This window comes from Vulpes vulpes, chromosome 15 (assembly GCF_048418805.1).
Source record: "Vulpes vulpes isolate BD-2025 chromosome 15, VulVul3, whole genome shotgun sequence".
Taxonomy (NCBI): domain Eukaryota; kingdom Metazoa; phylum Chordata; class Mammalia; order Carnivora; family Canidae; genus Vulpes; species Vulpes vulpes.
In genome coordinates this window covers 75,980,904-76,003,501 of record NC_132794.1, presented here as the reverse complement: position 1 = coordinate 76,003,501, position 22,598 = coordinate 75,980,904, and the positions used below count along the sequence as shown (strand labels likewise).

The 22,598-nt window shown below is 36.5% G+C and overlaps 1 protein-coding gene across 23 annotated transcripts in view; it reads left to right on the top strand.

The window, feature by feature from the left end:
* The window catches only part of HMG20A (high mobility group 20A), an 82,348-nt gene that overhangs the window by 5,945 nt on the left and 53,805 nt on the right, over positions 1-22,598 (top strand). The window contains exon 1 of one of the 23 annotated variants that reach the window (XM_072739155.1): positions 17,613-17,629. The exons of the other annotated variants lie outside the window; for them this stretch is intronic. The gene's annotated coding sequence lies outside the window, so the exon portion shown is untranslated. Of the gene's footprint in view, positions 1-17,612; positions 17,630-22,598 lie in introns of those variants that run through there. 23 annotated transcript variants of the gene reach the window in all.

The following is a 22,598-nucleotide window of genomic DNA, read 5'->3' as shown; positions in this document are numbered from 1 at the left end:
TACTTTGGGAAGTATTTTCTGATGTCTATCCCTCTCCACTCTTTCAAGCATATATGCTCTGCTCATTGACCCTCCAGGGCCTTTTGTACTTTCCCTATGCCGTTTGATACCCAGTGCTGCTGCTGTTGTTGGCTTTTGTCATTGCTTTTTTTTTTTTTTTTTTAATTTATTCATGAGAGACACGCAGAGGCAGAGACACAGGCAGAGGGAGAAGCAGGCTCCATGCAGGGATCCCGATGTGGGACTCGATCCCGAGACTCCAGGATCACGCCTGGAGCCAAAGGCAGACGCCCAACCGCTGAGCCACCCAGGGATCCCGCTTTTTTTTTTTTTAATGTAGAGCTTATCTGCTGCCATAAAAGGCTGCATTTTATCTTATTCCTGTCCGTGTCTGCTGAAATACGTGGCACAGTGCTATTCACAAGTATCCAGTGCATATTGTGGAGTTGAATTGGCACTTGGGGTATGATGGAACTTCGTAACTTTTGTGCACTATTTATACCCAACATTAAACACAGTGATGGTGTACAACTCAAATATCTGCCAAATGAAGGAATGAATAGCTCCTTATTCTCACATATGTGAGCATCTCAGGGTGTCAGTGTAGCAATGAGCATATATTAAATAACTACTGTATGATCAAACTGTAAGAATTAATCCCTGTCCTCAATTTAATTGAAAAGAAGTTAAAATTAATATGTGTAGACTGAAGACTTCAGGTGTTTGAAGGTGCAGTGGAGAGGTCAGTATAGAATTGTTTGCATTGTGAGAGATAACCCAAGCTATCTGAACTCAGAAACAATAGATTTGGATATCAAGAGGTACTTAACTTGCATTTCCATTCATAGTTTGCATACCCGAGAAAATTGAAAATATATTCACACAAAAACTTTTATGCAAGTGTTCATATTGCATATTGTTCATAACAGCATTACTCATAAGAGTCAAAAAATAGAAACAAACCAAAATATTCATCAATTGATAAATGGAGGTATAGCCATACAAAGAAATATTATTCATCAATAAAAGGGAATGAAGTAGTGATACATATGTCATGGATGAACTTCGAGGATATTACACTCAAGTGAAAGAAGCCAGACACAGAAAGCCATATAATGTATGATTTCATTTATATGAGATGTCCATAGAGACAAAGTATATTAGAGGTTGGCAGGGGTTGGAGGTGGGGGATGGGGAGTGACTGCTAACGGGTATGGAGTTTCTTCTGGGAGTAATGAAAATGTTCTGGAATTAGATAATGGTGATGGTTGTACAACCTTGATACTAAAACACCTCGTATAACCAACATATTAAAAACCACTGAAATTGTACACTGAAGAGGTATATGAATTATATCTTTAAAAAAGGAGGAGGGACGCCTGGGTGGCTCAGCAGTTAAGCATCGGCCTTCGGTTCAGGGTGTGATCCTGAGGACCCAGAATCAAGTTCCACATGGGGCTCCCTGCATGGAGCCTGCTTCTCCCTCTGCCTGTGTCTCTGCCTCTCTCTCTGTGTCCCTCATGAATAAATAAATAAAATATTTTTTTAAAAAAGGAGATACTTAAATCTGAAGAATTTGGATTTTGGATGGAACTGGAAGAAAGAAGCAAGAGTATGGAAGCAAGGAGGTGATAATTTTTCCTCAGATCCTAGAGGGAAATATAAGTGGCTAGGTACAAGACTAAGCATATGGTGAGGATGGGTGTGAAGGTTTCTGGCTATCTTGTGTCTTAAATAAAGCAGGCAGTGAGGCAGTTGATTAGACTAGAAAGGTGTTGACAAAGGAGAAAAACATACTAGGATTTTGAAGGAAGCATCAGATTTCTTTTTGATTTGGTCAAGGATGTGGTATCATCAACTTGGTTTCCTTGTGAAGGTCAACTGAATTTAGAGGATAAAAGTATCAGAAGTTAAGGGGGTAGCAATTGTTGATAGCAATCAACAGTGAAGTTAATGGAAAAGGGAGAACAGAGACTAGACAAAGTTACAAGAATTTGATTCTAAATTATACTGAGATGATGAAATCAGAAAATCTTAAATGAGAGGGAACCAAGAGCAGTGATTTGAAGAGGTCAATGCAAATAAAGGTATTCATTTGAAGATGTATTTGAGTACCTTTTATGTGCCAGGCATTGTTAAGTAAAACTGTAGCTGTTATCTTTATTTGAATTTTTGTCTTACAATAAAGTCTTTTGAGATTATTGGTTCTAAGAGTTTGGACATCTTATAGTTCTCGATACAATACTGTATTATTTCTCTGAAAGGTTGTACTAATTTTGGGTGCCACCAGCAGTGTATGAGTGTGTTGTATTCCCCATAATTTCACCAGCAATTTTTTGTCTAATGGAAAAGATACAAAATTATTCTTCATTTTGGCTGTTGCTTTTAATACACCACTTTCTATACCATGGAACTGGCATCTGTTGGAACATGAAAGAATTAAAAGCCTTTATATTTGCTCCCCCATCTAGAACGGATTCTTTAAAGGATTTGGATTTTTTTAGGAACCTAGAAACCAAACCAGCTTCTAATTTGAATCAACTTAAAAACTACTTTATTTAATGGCACTCTCCTTATTTTCTAGATATTCGTATTCAAACCAAAGTTAGCCATAATGCCAAATACCATTTGACTAACTTAATTTTAATAATTGGATGTTGTGGGTATTGACTAACTTCATTTTACCTATGAAAAAATTGAGACTTAGAGAGCTTAGGTCACTTGCCAAAATCACTTAACCAATAAGTGATACGGACAGCATTTGAATGCCTCTCAGGCAAGTTATCATTCTCATACTCCATAATCCTTCATTATCACTACTAAAATTTTCTAGAGGCTAACAGAAGCTGGAAGAGAAATGGCACTTAAGATAGTCAGGCACTTATCTATGCATATAATGAATCGGAGAAGTTTTTTGTTTGTTTCATATTGTTTTTCTTAGGGAGGTTACAGTGCATAGACAAAGAGAGGAAGGTCTCTCTTTAAGCCTACATTTCAGGGCCCTTTCTGTTTATCCCTGATGAGCAGGTACATACTGTCCCAAAAGCTATAATAGGAGCAAAGGAGAAAGAGGAAGGCAGTGATAGAAAAGCAACTGCCGGGATCCCTGGGTGGCGCAGCGGTTTGGCGCCTGCCTTTGGCCCAGGGCGCGATCCTGGAGACCCGGGATCGAATCCCACATCGGGCTCTCGGCGCATGGAGCCTGCTTCTCCCTCTGCCTGTGTCTCTGCCTCTCTTTCTCTCTGTATGACTATCATAAATAAATAAAAATTAAAAAAAAAAAAAAAAGAAGGAAGCTCTAAAAAAAAAAAAAAAAAAGAAAAGAAAAGCAACTGCCATTGAGTATATACATTGAGATTCATCTGATGGTCAAAGGAGCAGACAAATGGCCCTAAGAGAATCCCATAAAGTAACTTTTAAAATAATAACTTCAAAAAATAAAATAAAATAAAATAAAATAACAACTTCACATCTAACCTGGTAATGAGGTTAATAAGATGATCAAATTTTTTTTAAAAAGATACTCAAATCGTAGTAGGCATTAGCAAAAGAAAAATTCTTCCGCTTTTATTCAAGTATCATATACTCGCTAAATATATTTAAGATTAGGAATATTTTTTTTTTCAAAAGAATGTATTATTTAAGAGAGAGGGAGAATGAGCGGCGAAAGGGGCAGAAGGAGAGGAAGAAGCAGACTGCCCATGAGCAGGGAGCCAGCCTGATGTGGGGCTCCATCCCAGGATCCTGGGATCAAGACCCAAGCTGAAGGCAGACACTTAACTAAGCCACCCAGGCACCTCAAGATTAGAAATATTAAACAAGAGATGTCATGTTCCAATACTGGCTTATAGTTAGATAAAATACAATCCCAATATATAGGTAAGATGATGAAGGCCCAAAATTATGCACCAAGCAAATAACACAACAGGTGCTAGAACACAGGCTGCCTGCTTCCCAGTATGGTTTACTAAATTGGCTAAAAGAGAAAACAGTAACATGTGGGGTTATTTTGTCATTTATATGCATAATTTTTTATAATTTAATATGTTATCCTCAAGAGAGATTATTTCTTTGTGTATCTTCAAGCAGCAGTAATAAAGATCCACACACCAGCTTACTAAATGTTAGAATGTTAGGTTAGAATAAGCAATACTAAAGAGCAAGTTAAACCTAGGTATATCAGATAGCCAATCTGTAAATTACAACTAAATAATATTTATCTGTATCCAACATTGCATTGATGAGGGTGGGAAACGCATATCTTTTGAAACTTTATCACAGAAACATTATTCACAAGCAATTATGATGTATATTTTTTTTTAAGATTTGTATTTATTTATGAGAGTCAGAGGGAGAGAGAGGGAGAGAGAGAGAGGCAGAGGCACAGGCAGAGAGGCAGGCTCCATGCAGGGAGCCCGATGTGGGACTTGATCCTGGGACTCCAGGATCCTGCCCTAGGCCAGGCTTAACCACTGCGCCACCCGGCTGCCCAGATTATGATGTATATGTATGTATATTTATATTGAAGCATTTGAATTTTCAACACAGCCCAGTCCTTTTTCCATTCCTAGTCCTTTAAGTGAAACTAATAACCCTCTTTAACAGGAATTAGTATCCAGGTACTCCATTCTTTCTTAGCCTCAGAATATGTATCTTCTCTTTCCCATCTGTACATTTCTTTCATTTCTATACTCCATAGCTTTAATTCCAATTCTAACACAAACCCTTCATTTGTTCCTGGTAGCATCCCAATTACCACAATTCTTTGGGGAAACAAGATAGCTGTTATATCAGCAAAATTCTGTTATATCAGAATAATAAAGTATTCGTAGTCTTGAGCTGGTAATTGCAGTGCTAGGATTTTATTCTAAGAAAATACTTCAAATAAGGAAAGTAGTTAAAGGCACAAAATATTAATAGTATTGATATATACTGTCTAAAAAATATAAATATCCAACAATAAGGGTTAAGCAAATTATTACTTCCCCATTCAGTAGGCTATTAGACACTTTTCACAATAGCTTCTTTTAAAATTTATAGAAAGATGTTTTAAGAATGTTTTTCAGGGCAGCCCCGGTGGCTCAGTGGTTTAGCGCCACCTTCAGCCCAGGGTGTGACCCCCCGGGTCCCAGGATCAAGTCCCATGTTGGGCTCCCTGCATGGAGCCTGCTTCTCCCTCTGCCTGTGTCTCTGCCTCTCTCTCTCTTTCTGCGTCTCTCATGAATAAATAAATAAAATCTTTTAAAAATAAATAAAATAATGTTAAAAAAAAGAATGTTTTTTCAAAAAAGGAAAAATAAATGGAAGAGAAAAACTGATGTGATTAGTGTATATTTCTGAAGGATTTGTATTCTCTGTGTAATAATAACTGACATTTATTGAGCATTTAACTGGTTTCAGATACAATACGAAAGGAATAGAAGTGGTATTGAGTAGTTGGTAAGAAAAGTGCTCTAGAGTCAAATCCTAGCTCCATCACTTACCAGTATGTGACGTTGGAAAGGAAATGGGAGATAAAAACCATATCTGCCTTAAATCATTAAATCCATATAAAGTGCCTGTCACATAGTAAGCCTTCATTAAGTGTTTTTGTTACTAGACATTTTAGAAATGCATTTCATCTTCACACCCTTATAACTTTATAAGATAGTAGTTTCATTTCACATAAATGAAAATTGAAGCTCAGAATGTTTAAATATCTAGGTTAAGTAATTTGCCAAAGTCACATAGTTTATAAGTAGTAGAGTTTTGATTGAGAACTCTGGTATCACTTCCACTTCTGGCTCTGAAGGAATAGATTGCTGCAGACTAATACTTTTGCTGTGAATAACATGAAAAGGCAGATAATATCAAAAAAAAAAAAAAAAAGAAGAAGAAGAAGAAAAAGAAAAGAATTCTGAGGGTATCAGAGACATACTGAGGGAGCCAGAACTTAAGAAACCAAAATTATGGAGCCCAGGCAACTTTAAAGAAGTGGGCTTATGTTCTATGCTTCTCCTTTCCCCTCTAGGAATTTGCTTAATTCATAGGACAATAGAAGAAGTTACAGAACTTAGCAGAGGATTTCTGCTAGAAGCAGAGGAGCCAGTGTAGAGTTGGTACATAAAAATTGGGGTTTAGGGACGCCTTGGAGGCTCAGCGGTTGAGCGCCTGCCTTTGGCCCAGGGCATGATCCTGGGGTCCCAGGATCGAGTCCCACATGGGGCTCCCTGCATGGAGCCTGCTTCTCCCTCTGCCTGTGACTCTGCCTCTCTCTCTCTCTTTCTGTGTCTCTCATGAATAAATAAAATCTATTTTTAAAAATTGGGGTTTAGGGATTCCCCAGGTGGCCAGTGCTTAGGAGCCAAAATCCTAAAAGAGAAGGTTAGGCACCAAGAAATTATTTTTTAAATTTATTTGTCCCTCAAGGTATTTGCTGCACAAAGTCAAAGGCTAAGAAGCTAAGCAGAAAACCCCTGAAAAGCAGAGTGAAATTTTTGTCTATCTCATGATGTTAAGAAGCAAAAGATAAAATAAAATTCAGGTCCCTCCAAGGAGGAAAAGACCAATAAATATCCCAGACTTTCAAGTGGGATTGGATGCAACCTAGAGACAGAGAGCCTTACAAAAATTACCACCTAACTTCAAATCAGCTCCGTTTCTGATTAAAATAAGATGATCTGGGGCAGCCCCAGTGGCTCCACGGTTTAGTGCCACCTTCAGCCCAGAGCCTGGTCCTGGGGACGCTGGGATCGAGTCCCATGTCGGGCTCCCTGCATGGAGCGTGCTTCTCCCTCTGCCTGTGTCTCTGCCTGCCTGCTTCTCTCTCTCTCTCTCTCTCTCTCTCTCTCTCTCTCATGAATAAATAAATAAAATCTTAAAAAAATTTTAAATAAGATGATCTATTGTTTCATTCCAGAGAAGAGAATGATTTCTCTTTGAAGGAAGTAGTATCATCCAAAGCTTCTATAATTTTTCATGTATCAGATCTACCTTGCTACCAAATATTACCAGACATATGAAAATAATAGAATTGAGAGAAAATGTAGATAATGGGAACAGATAAAGTAATACAGATATTGGAGTTATCGGACACAGACTGTGACTAATATGTTTGTTTGGGTTTTTTAAAGATATTTATACATTCATGAGAGACACAGAGAGAGGCAGAGACACAGGCAGAAGGAGAAGCAGTTTCCTCTCAGGGAGCCCAATGCAGGACTTGATCCCCAGACCCAGGATCACCCCCTGAGCCAAAGGTAGACACTCAACCACTGAGCCACCCAGGCATCCCTGTGACTAATATGTTTTTAAAAATAGATGCTAGAGTGGCAAATGTCACTAGAGAAGTACAATTTATTTTAAAAATCATTTGGAAGTTCTAGAAACCAAAAAATAAAATGATTGAAACTAAGAACTATTAATAGGATTTAACAAGCCAGAAGAGGTGAATTGGAAGATAGAGCCTTAGAGAATATCTGATTGAAGCATGGAAAAGAAAAAAGGTGAAAATATAATAAAAAGTATAAAAGAAATGTGGAAGGCTGAATAATGGCCCCTGAAAGATGTCCATATCCTAATCCCAGAACCTGCGCATGCATTACCCCACATAGCAAAAAAGAACTAAATTAGGAATCTTGAGGTAAGATTATCCTGGATTCTCTGTATATGTCCTGTGTAATCAGAAGGGTCTTAAGTAGGAGGTAAGAAGATAAGAGATATAGAAAAAAGATACACAGAAGCAGGTGAGAGAGAAGAGAAGATGCTACACTCTTGGCCTTGAAGATGGAGGAAGGGGCCGTAAACCAGGTAATGGAGGCAGCACCTAGAAGCTGGAAAAGGCAAGAAAATGGATTCTCCCCTAGAGCCTCCAGATGAATCTAACTCTTTGGAACCATTTTAGACTTCTAGTATTCAGACTATAAGAAAATAAATTTGTGTTACTCTAAGCTAATAGTTTTGTGGTAATTTGCTATAGCAGCAATATGAAAACGGGAAATGATGAAAAAGTCTGATACGTTTGTTACTGGAGTCCCAGAAAAGAAGAGAGGAAGTTAGAGGAAGCAATGTTTGAAGTGATAATGTGTTATGACTCATTGTTAACCTTTGGTAGGTAGAGCTCTGGGGGTCAAGTGGTGAAGCACATCAATAAAAGACTATAAGGAAATTGAAATAGAAAAATTGAAAGAAAAATAGAAAAATTTATTTCTCACAGGTCCTAGAGGAAGTACATCTTGTACACCTTGAGGGACCATACAGGAAGATCAAGGCAGGGTGCAGATAAAGAGAGCCACAGGACCTAGGGCATATGCCTTTATGAGGCTCCATGGGTGGAGTGCTTTGCAGTTCCTAGGCTAAGACTTGACTGGTCAGTTGAAACCAAAAGAACAGAATTTGGTAAGCTCCAAGGGGATCTTAACCTAGGCAATACACAAGGGGAAGGTCCTGTGAGGCAGGAGAGACTGTTATCACAAAGGCTGTTGGGGAAGTCATACCAGGAACTTAATTTAAGTGTGACTTAAATTATGTGTGACTCTGCAGGCTCTTATCTAAGGTATCTGCTTTGATGAAGGGTGAATGTCAGTTTAAGCTCCCCTCACCCGCCTGGACTGCTTGACCAAACAAAATGGGCACCAAGGCAGCAATACCATGGAGTAGCTTCGCTAAACTTTTGACATAATGACAGAATTTTCCAAGACAGATGAAAGACATCAAGCCATGGATTTCAGAAGTATTATAAACCCCAAGCAGACTAAATGCAAGGAATGAATGAATACATACATACATACAAGGAATACCAAACTTAGGCACTTTGTAGTAAAACTGCTAAAATTAGCCGGAGAATTAAAGACCCTTCATATTCAAAGAAACAATAAGGCTGACATCTGACTTCTCTCTTTTTTTTTTAGTTTTTTTAAATTTATTTTTATTTATTTATTTATTTATTTTTTTGACATCTGACTTCTCAACAGAAATAATGGAGGTCAAAAAACAAAGGAATATTGTTCCATTGTTCCATTGTTCACTTCTACCTTCACCCAGGGTGTGGTCCTGGAGACCTGGGATCAAGTTGCACCTCTGGCTCCTTGCATGGAGCCTGCTAATCCCTCTCCTTGTGTCTCTGCCTCTCTCTGTGTGTCTCTCATGAATAAATAAATAAAATCTTTTTTTTAATGGAATATAATATTTAAAGTCCTTAAAGAAAATAACTGTCAATCTAAAATTCAATTCCCAATGAAAATGTTCTGAAGTACATGAGGTGTAAAGAGATTACCAAAAAAATAACTAAAACAACATAGTGCATACAGACCCTCATTAAAAGAAAAAAGCAGAAACACCTACAGGTAATTTTTCAAGCAGAAGAAAAATGGTCCTAGATGGAAACTTGAAGGTTCAAGAAAGAAATGAAGAGCAACACAAAGGATAAAAACACAGATACAGCTATATTAACTATATAAAAACAACAATAATGTCTTTTGGGGTTTTAAATATATATACAAAATCAAAATGTATGATAATTGTAGCACAAAAGGTGGAATCAGTGTAAATGGAAATAAAATATACTAAGCTCTTAGCATTGTGTGGGAAGTAGAATTACTAATGTTTTATTAGACTAAAGTCAATGATATATGTTGTAATCTCCAATGTAACCAATAAAAGAACAGTAAGTGAATGTATAGCTAGGAGAAAAACTGAATGAAAAACCACTAGATTAATCCAAAAGAAGGAAAGAAAAGAGAAAGACATATAACAGACGAGACATATAGAAACAATAACATAATAGGTAAAAACCAAATTTTACTTAAGGACCGCTTAAGAGACAGTAAATGTCAGATTGTTTTTAGTCTAACTACATACTGGTTATGAAAAATGCAACATAAATGTAAAGACTCAGAAAGATTGAAAATATATGAATGGAAAATATCATTCAAACACTAAACAAAAATATGTATTATATTAATAGCAATACGCAGTAGACTTCAATACAAGAAGAATAACTAGAAATAAGAATATTTCGTAATTCTAAAAGGGTAATTTTTTTTAAGATTTTCTTTTTTTTTAAGTAATCTACACCCAATATGGGGTTCAAATCCACAACCCAAAGATCAAAAGTCACATTCCACTGACTGAGCCAGCCAGACACCCCCAAATGATCATTCTATCAGGAAAATGTAAGAACTGTAAGTTTGTATGTATCTAGTAATACAGCTTCAAAAATGTTTTTTCAAGTTCACAAGGACCCTTTACCAAAATGGATCATATGATGGGCCACAGAGAAAGTCTTAACAAATTTAATACAGGATATGTTTATCTGACCATAATAGAGTTAAGTAAGAAATGGATTATAAAAGAGTACCTAGCAAACTCCTCCCAAAATACATTTCCAAATAACCCATTGGATCAGAAAGAAAGCACTATGGAATTAGAACACATTTGCAACAGAATGATAATGAAAGTACAATATATTAAAATATATATGAAATAAAATAAAATATATGTGGAGGGATCCCTGGGTGGCACAATGATTTAGCACCTGCCTTTGGCCCAGGGTATGATCCTGGAGTCCCAGGATCGAGTCCCACGTCAGGCTCCCTGCATGGAGCCTGCTTCTCCCTCTGCCTGTGTCTCTGCCTCTCTCTCTCTGTGTCTTTCATGAATAAATAAATAAAATCTTTATAAATAAATAAAGTATATGTGAACCTACTAAAGCTATATATGACGGGAAATTTATAGCTATAAATATATTAGAAAAGAAAAAAGTCAGAAATCAATTATAAATATCCATCTCAAGAAATTAGGAGAACAGCAAACCCAAAGTAAGTAGAAGAAAGGAAATTATAAAATAAGAATTAGTGAAATTGAAGCCAAATGTACAATTGGAAATATCAACAAATCCAGAAGTTCATTCTTTGAAAAAATCAGTAAGATGCGTAAACCTCTAGCAATACAGATCAGGATAAAAGAGAACACAATACTAGGAATGAAAAGAAGACATTTCTCCACAGATTCTACAGATGTTAAAATGTTAAGAAAATATTATGAACAACTTTATGCAAGCAAATCTTAAAGTTCAGGTGAAATGGAAAACATACTTTACCAATATTGGCATATGAAGTAACAGAATTTTTAAATACCACTTTTACCTGTTAAGAGACATTGAATCCATTATTTAAATATTGTCACCAAAAACAACATACCTAGATGACCTGATTGATGAATCTTTTTTTTTTTAAGATTATATTTATTTATTTATTTGAAAAAAGGAGAAGCATACTCCCTGCTAAGCAGGGAGCCCGACGTGGTGCTCTTTCCCAGGACCCCTAGAGCCTGGGAAATCATTTGGAATTCCAAATGGGGTCATGACCTGAGCCAAAGGCAGATGCTTAACCAACCAAGCCACCCAAGCACCCACTGGTGAATTCTTACAGCGTTTAAAGAAGTAGCCCTAATCTTAACTCCAGTTCTTCCATAGAATTTCTGAAATGAGCAGAGCCTTGATGCCAAAACCCAACCATCACATTTTGAGAGAAGATATTTACAGGCCAGTCTCGTTGATTAACATAAATGTATTATTTGGGAATGTAAAACATCTAAAAGAATCTATAAATTATTAGAATTAATAAATGAATTTAACAAGACTAAAGATCAAGAGTCAGCCACCAGATTCTCCTCCAGGCTGCCACTCTAAGACATTAGCCAAATCTAGGAATTTGGTTCTTTTTTTTTTTTTTTTTTAATTTTTATTTATTTATGATAGTCACACAGAGAGAGACACAGGCAGAGGGAGAAGCAGGCTCCATGCACCGGGAGCCCGACATGGGATTCGATCCCGGGTCTCCAGGATCGCGCCCTGGGCCAAAGGCAGGTGCTAAACCGCTGCGCCACCCAGGGATCCCATAGGAATTTGGTTCTATTAGCTTGGCCAAATCCTGACTCTCAAACTTCTCCACGTATAAAATGAGATTATAATGCCAATCATCTTTACCTAAAGAGTCTTTTGAAAAAAATGAAATAAAATAATATGTGAGGGATGCCTGGGTGGCTCAGTGAGTTTTAGCAGCTGCCTTTGGCCCAGGTCATGATCACAGGGTCCTGGGACTGAGCCCCCACATTGGGCTCCCTGCTCAGCAGGGAATCTGCTTCTCCCTCTATGCAAGGTCAAAATGCAAAATTAATTTGTATAAAGCAACCATAAGTTAGAAAATGAAATTTATGAAAACAATACCATTTATAATGGAATCCAAAAAAATCACACAAGTCTCGCAAGAAAACTGACAGAAATTAAGAGCTAATAATCTATAGTCAGATTAGGAAACTCAATACTATGAAGGTTGACTTCCTCCCAAATTGGTCTGTAGATTAAATAGAATCCTAATAAAATGTCAAATTAGTTTTAACATCCACATGAACATGAAAAGGACCAAGAGTAGTCAAGACAATCTTAACAAAACTGGAGGACTTTCATTGCCAGGTAGCAGGATCTATTAAAAAGCTGCAGTAATTAGTGTCATATTCACACAAGGATAGATAAATGGATATATGGAACAGAATAAAGAGCCCAGAAACAGTCTAACACATACGTGTTTAACTGATTTACAACAGCAAAGGTACTGCAGCATAGTAGAGAAAGAACAGATTTTTCAGTAAATAGCGCTAGGTCATGAGAAGAGGAAAAAAATGAGTCTTGATCCCTACCTCACAAGAATCACTTCCAGTTGGATCATAGATCTAAATGTTAAAGATAAAACTTTACGGAAAAGACACCTTCAATTGGAAAAGGTGAGGATCCAAAAAGGAAGAAGATTGCTAAATTGGACTTTTATTAAAATTAAGAACTTATGTTCATCCAAAGACATATGTATCTAATTATCGTTAGTCCTTGAATAAATTCAAATCAGGGATCCCTGGGTGGCGCAGCGGTTTGGTGCCTGCCTTTGGCCCAGGGCGCGATCCTGGAGACCCGGGATCGAATCCCACGTCAGGCTCCCAGTGCATGGAGCCTGCTTCTCCCTCTGCCTGTGTCTCTGCCTTGTCTCTGCCTCTCTCTCTCTGTATGACTATCATAAATAAATAATATTAAAAAAATAGTTTAAAAAAAATAAGTAAATTCAAATCAAAACCACAGTGAGATAGCACTACACACCCTAAGAAATAACTGAGATTTTAAAAGACGGACAATATCAAGTATGTTGTCGTGGAACAACTGAAAACTTATATGCTACTGGTAGGTGTGTATGCAAATCGTTAAAAGTATTTTGAAAATCAGTTTGGCTGTATATTCTAAAAGCGAACATGTATACCCTCTAACCTAGCTATTCTGGGGTGTACGGCCCACAGAAATCTATACATATATTCACCAAAAGATAAGAAAGAACAAGAGTATTCATAGTAGAATTATTAGTAGCCTTAACATCCATCAAAGTAGAAAGGGTGAGTAAATTCTAATAACAATATGGATGATCATCAAGCATAATACTGAGCAAAAGAAGCCAGACACCAGTGAGTATGTAGTATATGGATAAAGTTTGAAAACAAGCAAAACAAATTTATGATGTGAGAAATCACACTAGTGACTTTCATGGGGATAGTGAATGGAAGGGAGAAAGTCATACTTTTTCACAAGCTACGGACTTATAATTTGTATATATTTTTTTCTAATTCAGTTTACTGAACCTCCTCCAAATTACTTTAAAGGCTATTTTTCTAGATACCCCCTGCCACAAACCATGTCGATGATATGCTTATCTACAACCACCACTCCATCAGAAGCATCTTGCCAGATCAACTGATAACTTCCATGTTGCCAAAAAATGGACATCTTTCACATTCTTGTTTAATCTCTCAGCAACATTTGGGTTTATTTCTTCAAATACCCTTTGACACCACTCACTCCTGCTTTTCTGGCGGCCTCTGTTCACGTCTTCTTAGTATCATAAGATTCTTAGGGTTTGCAAACTCCTATTCATCTATTGAATTCCTCAGGACTCAATCCTCTTTCCTTACTCTCCCATCTCTCCCCAGGATATCTCTTACATTCTTGACTTAAAATACCAGCCACCATATGTGCTAAAAATTCCTAAATTCCTATCACCAGCCCAGACTTCTGAGCTCTAGGGTCTGGTGTTCAGCTTCCAACTTGATATTTGTCTCAAAGGCATCTTAATGAACATATTCAATCTTAAGCTGTTGCTCTTTCCCTATTTCCCCATCATCTTCGGGCTTTGTGACCTCTATAAATATTTACTAACTTCCTAATTAGACATCTTTAATTACTCTAGAGACCTCTCATTACCTTACACATGTCACATGGCATAGGCATACACACACACACACACGCACACTCACCCAGACCACTACCAGATTCTATCAGTCCTGCTTCCTGAATACATCTTGAATCACTCTGCTATATCTCTACCCCACTATGCTATTTCAAGCCACCATCTTGCTGTGGTGGACTAGCTGTAGCTTCTCAACTGGTCCTTCTGGATCCATTCTTACTATTCATCACTCCATTCTTCACACAGAAGTTAGAATCCTTCAAAAGCATAAATGTATCGTGCCTTAAAAAATTCTTCAAAGATTTGTTCTCCGACTTTGGAGAAAACTCAAACCTTTAATGTGTCCCCATGTCTCTGCAGGATGTAGCTCTTGCCTACCTCTTTATTGCTCTCCTGACCATTTTCTACAGCCCGCCCTAGCCTTCTCTCACTTCCTCTGAAGCACCAAGTTATTTCTCACCTCAAGGCCTGATAAGCTAGTTATTCAGCATGGAATGTACCTATTTAACATTCAACTCACTTCTTAGAGAAGTGCCCTGTCATTTTTTTTTTTAAGACTTTATTCATGAGAGACACAGAGAGAGAGAGGCAGAAACAGAGGCAGAGGGAGATGCAGGCTCGCTGCAAAGAGCCTGATATGGGACTCGATCCTGGGACCCCGGGATCACACCCTGAGCCCAAGGCACAAGCTCAACCGCTGAACCACCCAGGCATCCCAAGAAGTGCCCTATCTAAATGACAACTCCCACTGTCGTTTTATAGTGTTTTGTTTTCCTTCGTAGAATTTATTGATTTTAAATTTTTTTTATTGGTATATTTGCTTGATGTCTTTCACCTCAAATCATAACTTTCATGACAACAGCGACTGTTTTGCTCCCTGTTATAGTTCTGGTATCTTAACTAAATGCCTATTTTATGTTTAGTAAATATATGGTAAATGAGACAAGATAGCGTGCCACCTTAGGTAAATTATAGGTCAGGAACCATTTCATATGTTTGCCTATGCCCTGGGAGCATGAAGGGGTTATTTGTTTCCTCGGGTTTAGTCTTTTATTTCTTCAGATTGCTCTCTGAGAAAGGCACCACATAATCATTGTAATGCCTGGAGACCGTTTTTGATGATAAGTCAGTTTTCTCAGTGATGTATAGTTTGTATGCTAAGCTGAACTGTCACTTTTGGGCAAATTTTATTTAAGCCCCCAAAGAAGAATACACCTACCCACATTTCTTAGATTGAAGCTCTAAAAAACTAGAGACAGGATGTTCTCAGTGGCAATCTTGGCTAAGTAATTTGTCGTCTTTTCTAGAACTTTTTTTTTTTTTTTTTAATTTTAATTCTTAGGGCACTAAGAAGGATGGACAGGTGGTCTAATTGCATTTGATTACTACTGAGATTGACAGTATTGTTTGTATAAAGATTATAAGCTATTTCAGTCACATAGGTATGCCACCACAATAAGTATATGACATCCCTTTTAATCACAACAGGCAAAAATGACCACATTTCATAACACTAATGTCTTCATATATGTTTCATAAACAGTACAGAGTTATGATCTGATATTACAAAATATTCTACGTTTTCTTAAGAGCTTGTATTTTTCTTAATCTTAGACTTAGTTTTTAACTAAAATTTTAATTTTTTTAAGTTAATTTCAGTAAAATGAGATGTTTCATTGTATGTTTGGTAGAAAATGATAAGTCCAACAACTTGAAACAGTTTTTAGGCCAATAGCATGAGCATTTTAAAAATGCCTGTTTAGTACCAACTTTAGACTAAATAAATTTCATTTCAAGAGGAACAATTTTAGGGATTCATCATATTTCTTAATGTATAGTAAATGAGACATTCTTAATTTCTGAAGTCTAGATACCATGCCTAGAATTCTCTCATAAATTGAAAAAACATGCCAGATGTTTTTTGTAAATATAAGCAGATTCAGGGCTGTGGTGGGGAAGGGAGAAAACATTCTCTAAGAATGAGAATTTTGAATGCTTTTGAAAAGCCAAGTTTCTGACAGCATCACCATCAACATCATCATTATACTACCTTTAGCAAAATTGTTAATTCTCTCTTGGTGAAATAATTTTTAAAGTTTCATCTATTTATTGATATTTGCAGATTTACCAGACATTCATAGCTATTTTCGTATCAATGAAATTAGGGCTCATAGAAGTTTTAAAATGTCTGCTCTTGAGTATGACTAAATATGTTTCTGAATTTCATAATCCTCTGGTTGCTACTGCTGGCTTTTTCAGATTTTTAAAATGTAGATCACGGACTTTAGAGCTAGTGATATAATATATTAAAAGAATATTTCATTTCTTTTTGTAGTACTGTAGCAATATACAAATATGGTACACTATGGTTATAGAGGAGGTGGGGAGATTTAAGTAGAGGGAACTCTGCCGTATGTAAAAACACTCTTTTCAAGCTAATTACCAGTTTAAGGAGTATATTAAATAAACATAATGGTTTTTATGTTTATTTCAAAAAAAGGGGAAAGAGCAGCTTTATTTTGCCAGAAAGACAATGTCAGCTGCTAGCCATTTATTTCCTTGCAAAACAAACTACTTGCAAAATTCTAATTGGCAGATTTCTTCTCCCTGGCATTTTAATTAAAATCTTTCTCCAGCAGTACATGATACTGAGGATAGTATACAGATTGATTTATTGTACCAAGAAGGACTTGGGCAAGTATATCTTTCTAGCTTTCAGCCATTCCTGATTATGTGTCTTCTCTGATTTGTTCAGCACTATCATTGGTAAGGAATAGAGTAGATATATTATTTACAGTCTTTCCCTTTTATCCCTATGTCACTGTTTCTAGAGTTTATTTCTGCAAAAGACTTAATATTTTTTTTGGGGGGGGGGTGGTAAGTAAAGCTTTGCCACACTAGAAATTACAGCTCAGTTTTTGTGTGTCTGTCCTGTAATAAAATAATTCTGGTGCATGGGATTGGAATTGATTTCTATCTGCATCCTGTTATAGAGTGTTACCCTACCAGTGAGTGTTGCTGCTCCAGTGGGACTGGGTGGAAGACTAAGGATGAATTGGTGTGATTGCATCCTTCTTATTAAAAAGTAGAAAATGCTTAGCCAATGATATAGCAATCATATTTGTATCAAGGACACTCTCCTGTTAGTTATCAGTTGATCATCTGATGAAAGGCTTGAGTTCAAAGATTTGAAATTCAAAATGCTGTTTTTCAAATATATTAAATGGATTTAAGTTTAGCGGTGCATCATTTTATGAGTATAGTAAAATGATTGTGAGAGCTTTTTTCCTCCTAAACACACTGTTATTTACATCCTTCTTTTTTTCTTTTTTTTTTTTTTTTTTTAATTTGAAGCTGTGCCCTCTTAGAAGGTAGGAAAAGCATGTGTTTAACCTGGTATATTTAACTGTTAGCTGGGATTTTCATGTTTATTGTTCAGTACTTAGTAAATATGCATACTAAAAAAATACAACATAGCTACAGATCTGAACTTACTTTGCTATGACCTATAATAGTCTGCTCTACACTCTGCTCTTTGTCTTTCAATGAAAATCACATCACCCAGAACTTATAACCTACTTTACTACAATAGTGCTGACATGTTTTGGGAGCCTGGAAGGCAGATTGAAATTAAACTGGCATCATGGGATCTCAGTTGGTTCAACAGCTTCTCCTGCCTTACTTGGTAATGCATGTATAATAAAACTGAATGGCATTTGCTCTCAAGAGATTTTGGAGTTGATAGTAACAGAAATGTATTGCAGGAAATAACATAGACACTGTAATTAAAAGGGTTATGGGAGAGACTAGAAATTACTCTGTCTGAATAATTTGTTAATTTGAAGAACTAAACCGTGTATTTAAATATGATACTGCGGAAAATAATCTTCCCAGTTGAAAAACTAATAGTTAACTCCATCACAGGTAGAAGACTAAGGATGCATATTGAGCATTAAATCTTATGGTACTAATTTATTTTATCTTTTTGTAATTATGTTTATTTCCTGGACACAAGCTATTTGATAGATTTTATTGTTCTTTTACTTAAAGAGAAGGTCAGGGCTGCAAATTTTTTTTACCGAATATTTGCCAGCTCTATATAATAGCCCTTATTAGCAAGCCAGATGCATCTTACACCCTAGGGGATAAATTTGTAAAATATTTCATGCAAGAACAAGTAGAGGGTACTAAAGATGTAAATTCAATATAAGGAAGATGTAGTTGTTTTTAATACATTTTTTAAAGGTTTATTTATTTCTATTTTAGAGAGGTAGAGAGTCCAAGTGGGGAAAGGGGCAGAGGGAGAGAATCCTCAAGCCAACTCCCCACTGAATACAGAACCTGACGAGGGCCTTCATCTCACAACCCTGAGATCAAAATGTGAGCCAAAATCCAGTCGGACACTCAACTGTCTGAGCTGCCCAGGCGCCCTATAAATTTTTTATATTCTCTTTCATTTAAAAGTGTCAAGGTTCCTTTTCCTGATCCCGAAACTGGTTTAACATGATTATTCGCTATTATGGGGCCAAGTGTTGTTTATTCTCATGATAAAATAATATATCCTTATTGTAAAACATTTGAGCTTTACAGACTCAAAACAAGTATGACTTTTATGCTTTCAACAGAATTTTTAAGTGAAAAAAGTAAAAAAATCAACTGAAGATAGTGGGTAGCCTCTTGAATGATTTTAAGCAAGGAATGATATGCATGATCAGATTTTTATTCTAGAATGATCACTGGTAGTTGTGTGGAAACCGATTGGAGTCAGGAGGGACAGGTAGAGGCAGTTGGAGTACTCAGGCCAAAAAAATTAAAGGCTTTAACTGAGACAGTAATAACAGGAACACAGAAGAGGACAGAATCAACTGGGCTTGGCAAGGGATTCATTGTGGCAGGAAGAGCAGGGGAAATGCTGAAAAGGACTCCAGGTTCTTAGCCTTCGTGACAGTAGAGTACTCTCAGCATGGAGAACATGTGGGATGGAACAGATCTTGAGGAAAAGATTATGGCTTCAGTTTTCTAGCTGTGAAGTGTGAATTGCCTGTAGCACATGCAAGGGAAGATTCCTGATAATAGAGTTTAAGTGCCAAGCGTTTGAGGAATAAAAAGTTGGCAGCTCCAGAGGAGTTCAGAAAAGTGTGAGTTTGATATCCTGGCACATTTAGTTTTCTCCCTTGTAGATCAGTACATCATGGAACATTGTGCAGCTTAAGCCTTCAGTTAGTTGTTGCTGATGAGACTCTATAGTTGTGTTTAGGATTTCCCTGGTTCAGGCTGATACATGACCTTAACTGTCTTCAGGTTTTTATTCCATCCATATTTCTCAGCCAGCTCTATAAAACCATCAATTTCAGGGCACATTTTGTCTTGGAGAGCACAGCCATGCAAGAATTTCTCTCCCAGATTACAATAAAGCATTACTGTTAGTAAATTTTCCTTCTTGTTCTTACTTTATATTCTGCCTCAAAACATCATGAAATGAATACATTTTATTTTGCATAATTCTTGTTGCGGATTATCTGTAGATAATCTTGAGTCTGTCTTGATTATTGTTCTAGTCTGTGTAATAAAGGACAAAATGGTAAGAGTATAAGATTGTAGCATTGTAAAAGGTCAATCATAGGTGTGAAATGATAAAACAGGCAAAACTTTTGTCCTTTCACTTTTTAAACAGAATGCCTGAAGTGTGAGAAAAATCTTCCAGTTTTACATTTATCTCCTAAAGTTTACAAAGACTTTTGAATGCCTTAAAATACACAATTCCATGAATGCTTCAATTGGCTCTTTGAGGTTAGAGAAATGCTTTTATGTTTGTTCATGAAGCACACTCTGATTCATCACTTTAGGCACAAGCAGTGTTTTCTATATATTCATCCTTACTTGGTATATACTGACCAAAATTGACTTGACTTATGCTTTGTCTAAGAAATATACTTAAAAAAAAAAAAGAAAGAAAGAAAGATACTTCTTATCTTCCCATCTTAAACATTTAATAGAAACCTTCTCCAAATCCAAATGAGCTAAGTATCTTTCATAAAGGACTCTGGTATTCTAATGTATTAAGCATTGAGAGACGTTCCTTCCTGCTCTCACTAGCATACAGATGTGGCTAGCTACATACTGTAAATATTGACCTACATTTGAAGTTCACGTTTTGAGTAAAAATCTACAAGCTGGTTATCTACTCAGGTTGAAGCTTAACTTTAGAATACTTTGGTTAGAAGAGTAAAGTTCAACAGAGATGTAGAGAAAGAACAAATGAAAGAAATGTGAACTAATAAAAATACAGAATTCTAGAATTTTTAGACTTGAAAGGGAGTCTCATCAGACATCCAGTTAGTCTTGGGATAACTGAGGGAATATGATTTAGAAGAGTACTTTGTCCCCAAGAGTAGAATGAGAACCCAAGGGTGGAAGCTCCTTGGGAATAGGTTTGAGGTTCATAATCAAGAAAAACCTAATGGTCAGAGCTATTCATACATTCCCAAGAGAAACATTCAGGTTGGGATCTGAGCCTTGAATGTATAATTGGACCTGGTGATCTTTGTCGAAACTTTCAGCCTTGGAATTCTTATCTAAACCAGTGTTTCCTTTTTTCTTTTAACTTTTAACTTTTTAAAACTGCGGTATTTACAGTAAAGCACATAAATCTTCAGTGAACAAGTCAATGAATTTGTGCATATATACATACATACACGTGTACACACACATGCACACACACATGCACACACACATATATACACATATATGTATCTGCGAATATTTCCAGCACTGCAAGAGACTCTCCAGTCACTACCCCCTCTCTCCCTACTGTAGATAACCACTATGCTGATTTCTGTAACCAAAGAGTAGTACTCTTTGTACTGTACTTAAACATCACCTAAATGAATTCAAGGAATATTTACTCTCTGGGCCTGACTTCTTTTGACATCGTTATGTCTGTGAGTTCATCCATGTTGCATGTAGCAGTAGTTCAATCTGTGCAGGTGTTTCACTGATTTCACTGTAGGATTATATCGTAATGTATCCTTGCCATTGTTGATGAAAACATGGGTTGGTTCCATTTTGAGGCTGTTGTTAATAAAGGGGCTATGCACATCCTTATTACATGTCTTTTAGTGAATATCATACATTTTTCTAGGTAATATTGCTAGGAATGCAGTTGCTGGTTCATAGGATAGGTTTATTTTAGCAGTTATTGCCAAACTGTTTTCCAGAGTGATAGGGCATATTTAAATTCTTAGCAGCAACATATGAGAATTTCAGTTGCTCCTCATGTTGTCAACACTGTGTATTGTCAGTCTTTTATTTTAGCCATTTTGGTGAATAATTTTTTTCTATGGTTATTGATCATTTGGATGTTCTCTTTTATGAAGCACTTTATTTTTATCCCCTTTTGAAAGAAAAAATGGGTCATCTGTGTGTAGGAGTTCTTTATCCATTCAGAATATGAGTCCTTAGGGAATATATGTGTTACAAATATTATTTTCCAGTCTGTGGCTTACTTTTTCACTCTTTTAACATGGCCTTTGATGAACAGATGTTCTTAACTTTGGTGAACTCCAGTTCATTATTTTTCTCTTCTCTTGTTAGTGCTTTTTGCTTCCTCTTTAAAGTCTTCGCCTAGCCCAAGATTACGAAGACAATTTGACCAATAATTCTTAAATTCTGATACTAAATTAGATAATGGTAAATTTTCATTGGTTCACACATCAAAAAAAGAAAGAAATGCATAGAATTGTGTAATTTTCTCCTACAATTTAATTCTTAAACTTTCAGCATTAGCTGTGAATAAATGGGTAATTATGATGCTACCAAATCTGAAATTTACTCTCAAGATAGACTTGGTTATTGCTATGATAACAAGACCACTATGGGCTCTCAGTGGCTTTTTTTTGCTCACTCATGCTGTCCAAAGTGGGTTGGGGTGGGGGGCTCTGCTACTTTTTGGTTAGGCAAGGAGGCTGACATAAACTCCATTGTAATATATACTTTTGTGATCGCTGCAATGGAGGAAGGAAACATGGAAAATTGCTTTTGGATTCTTGCTACTATTAGTTGACCCTCTGAGTTCCATTGTGTGATCTTACTGTGTTCCTGAAAGGAAAACTAAAAATGTTTGTCAATAGCTATAGTGACTACCACGGTTAACTTGGTTACATTACTTATTCTCTGTATGGATCAGTTTGTTCACTATAAAATAAAGGCTAATGATAGTATCTACCTCATGGTAGTTGTGAGGATTGAATGGGATAATACTTGTAAAACTCTTAGCCTAGTGCCTGTTACTTAGTAAGCACTCAATGAATGGTTGCTACTATTACTGTTATCATTATTGTT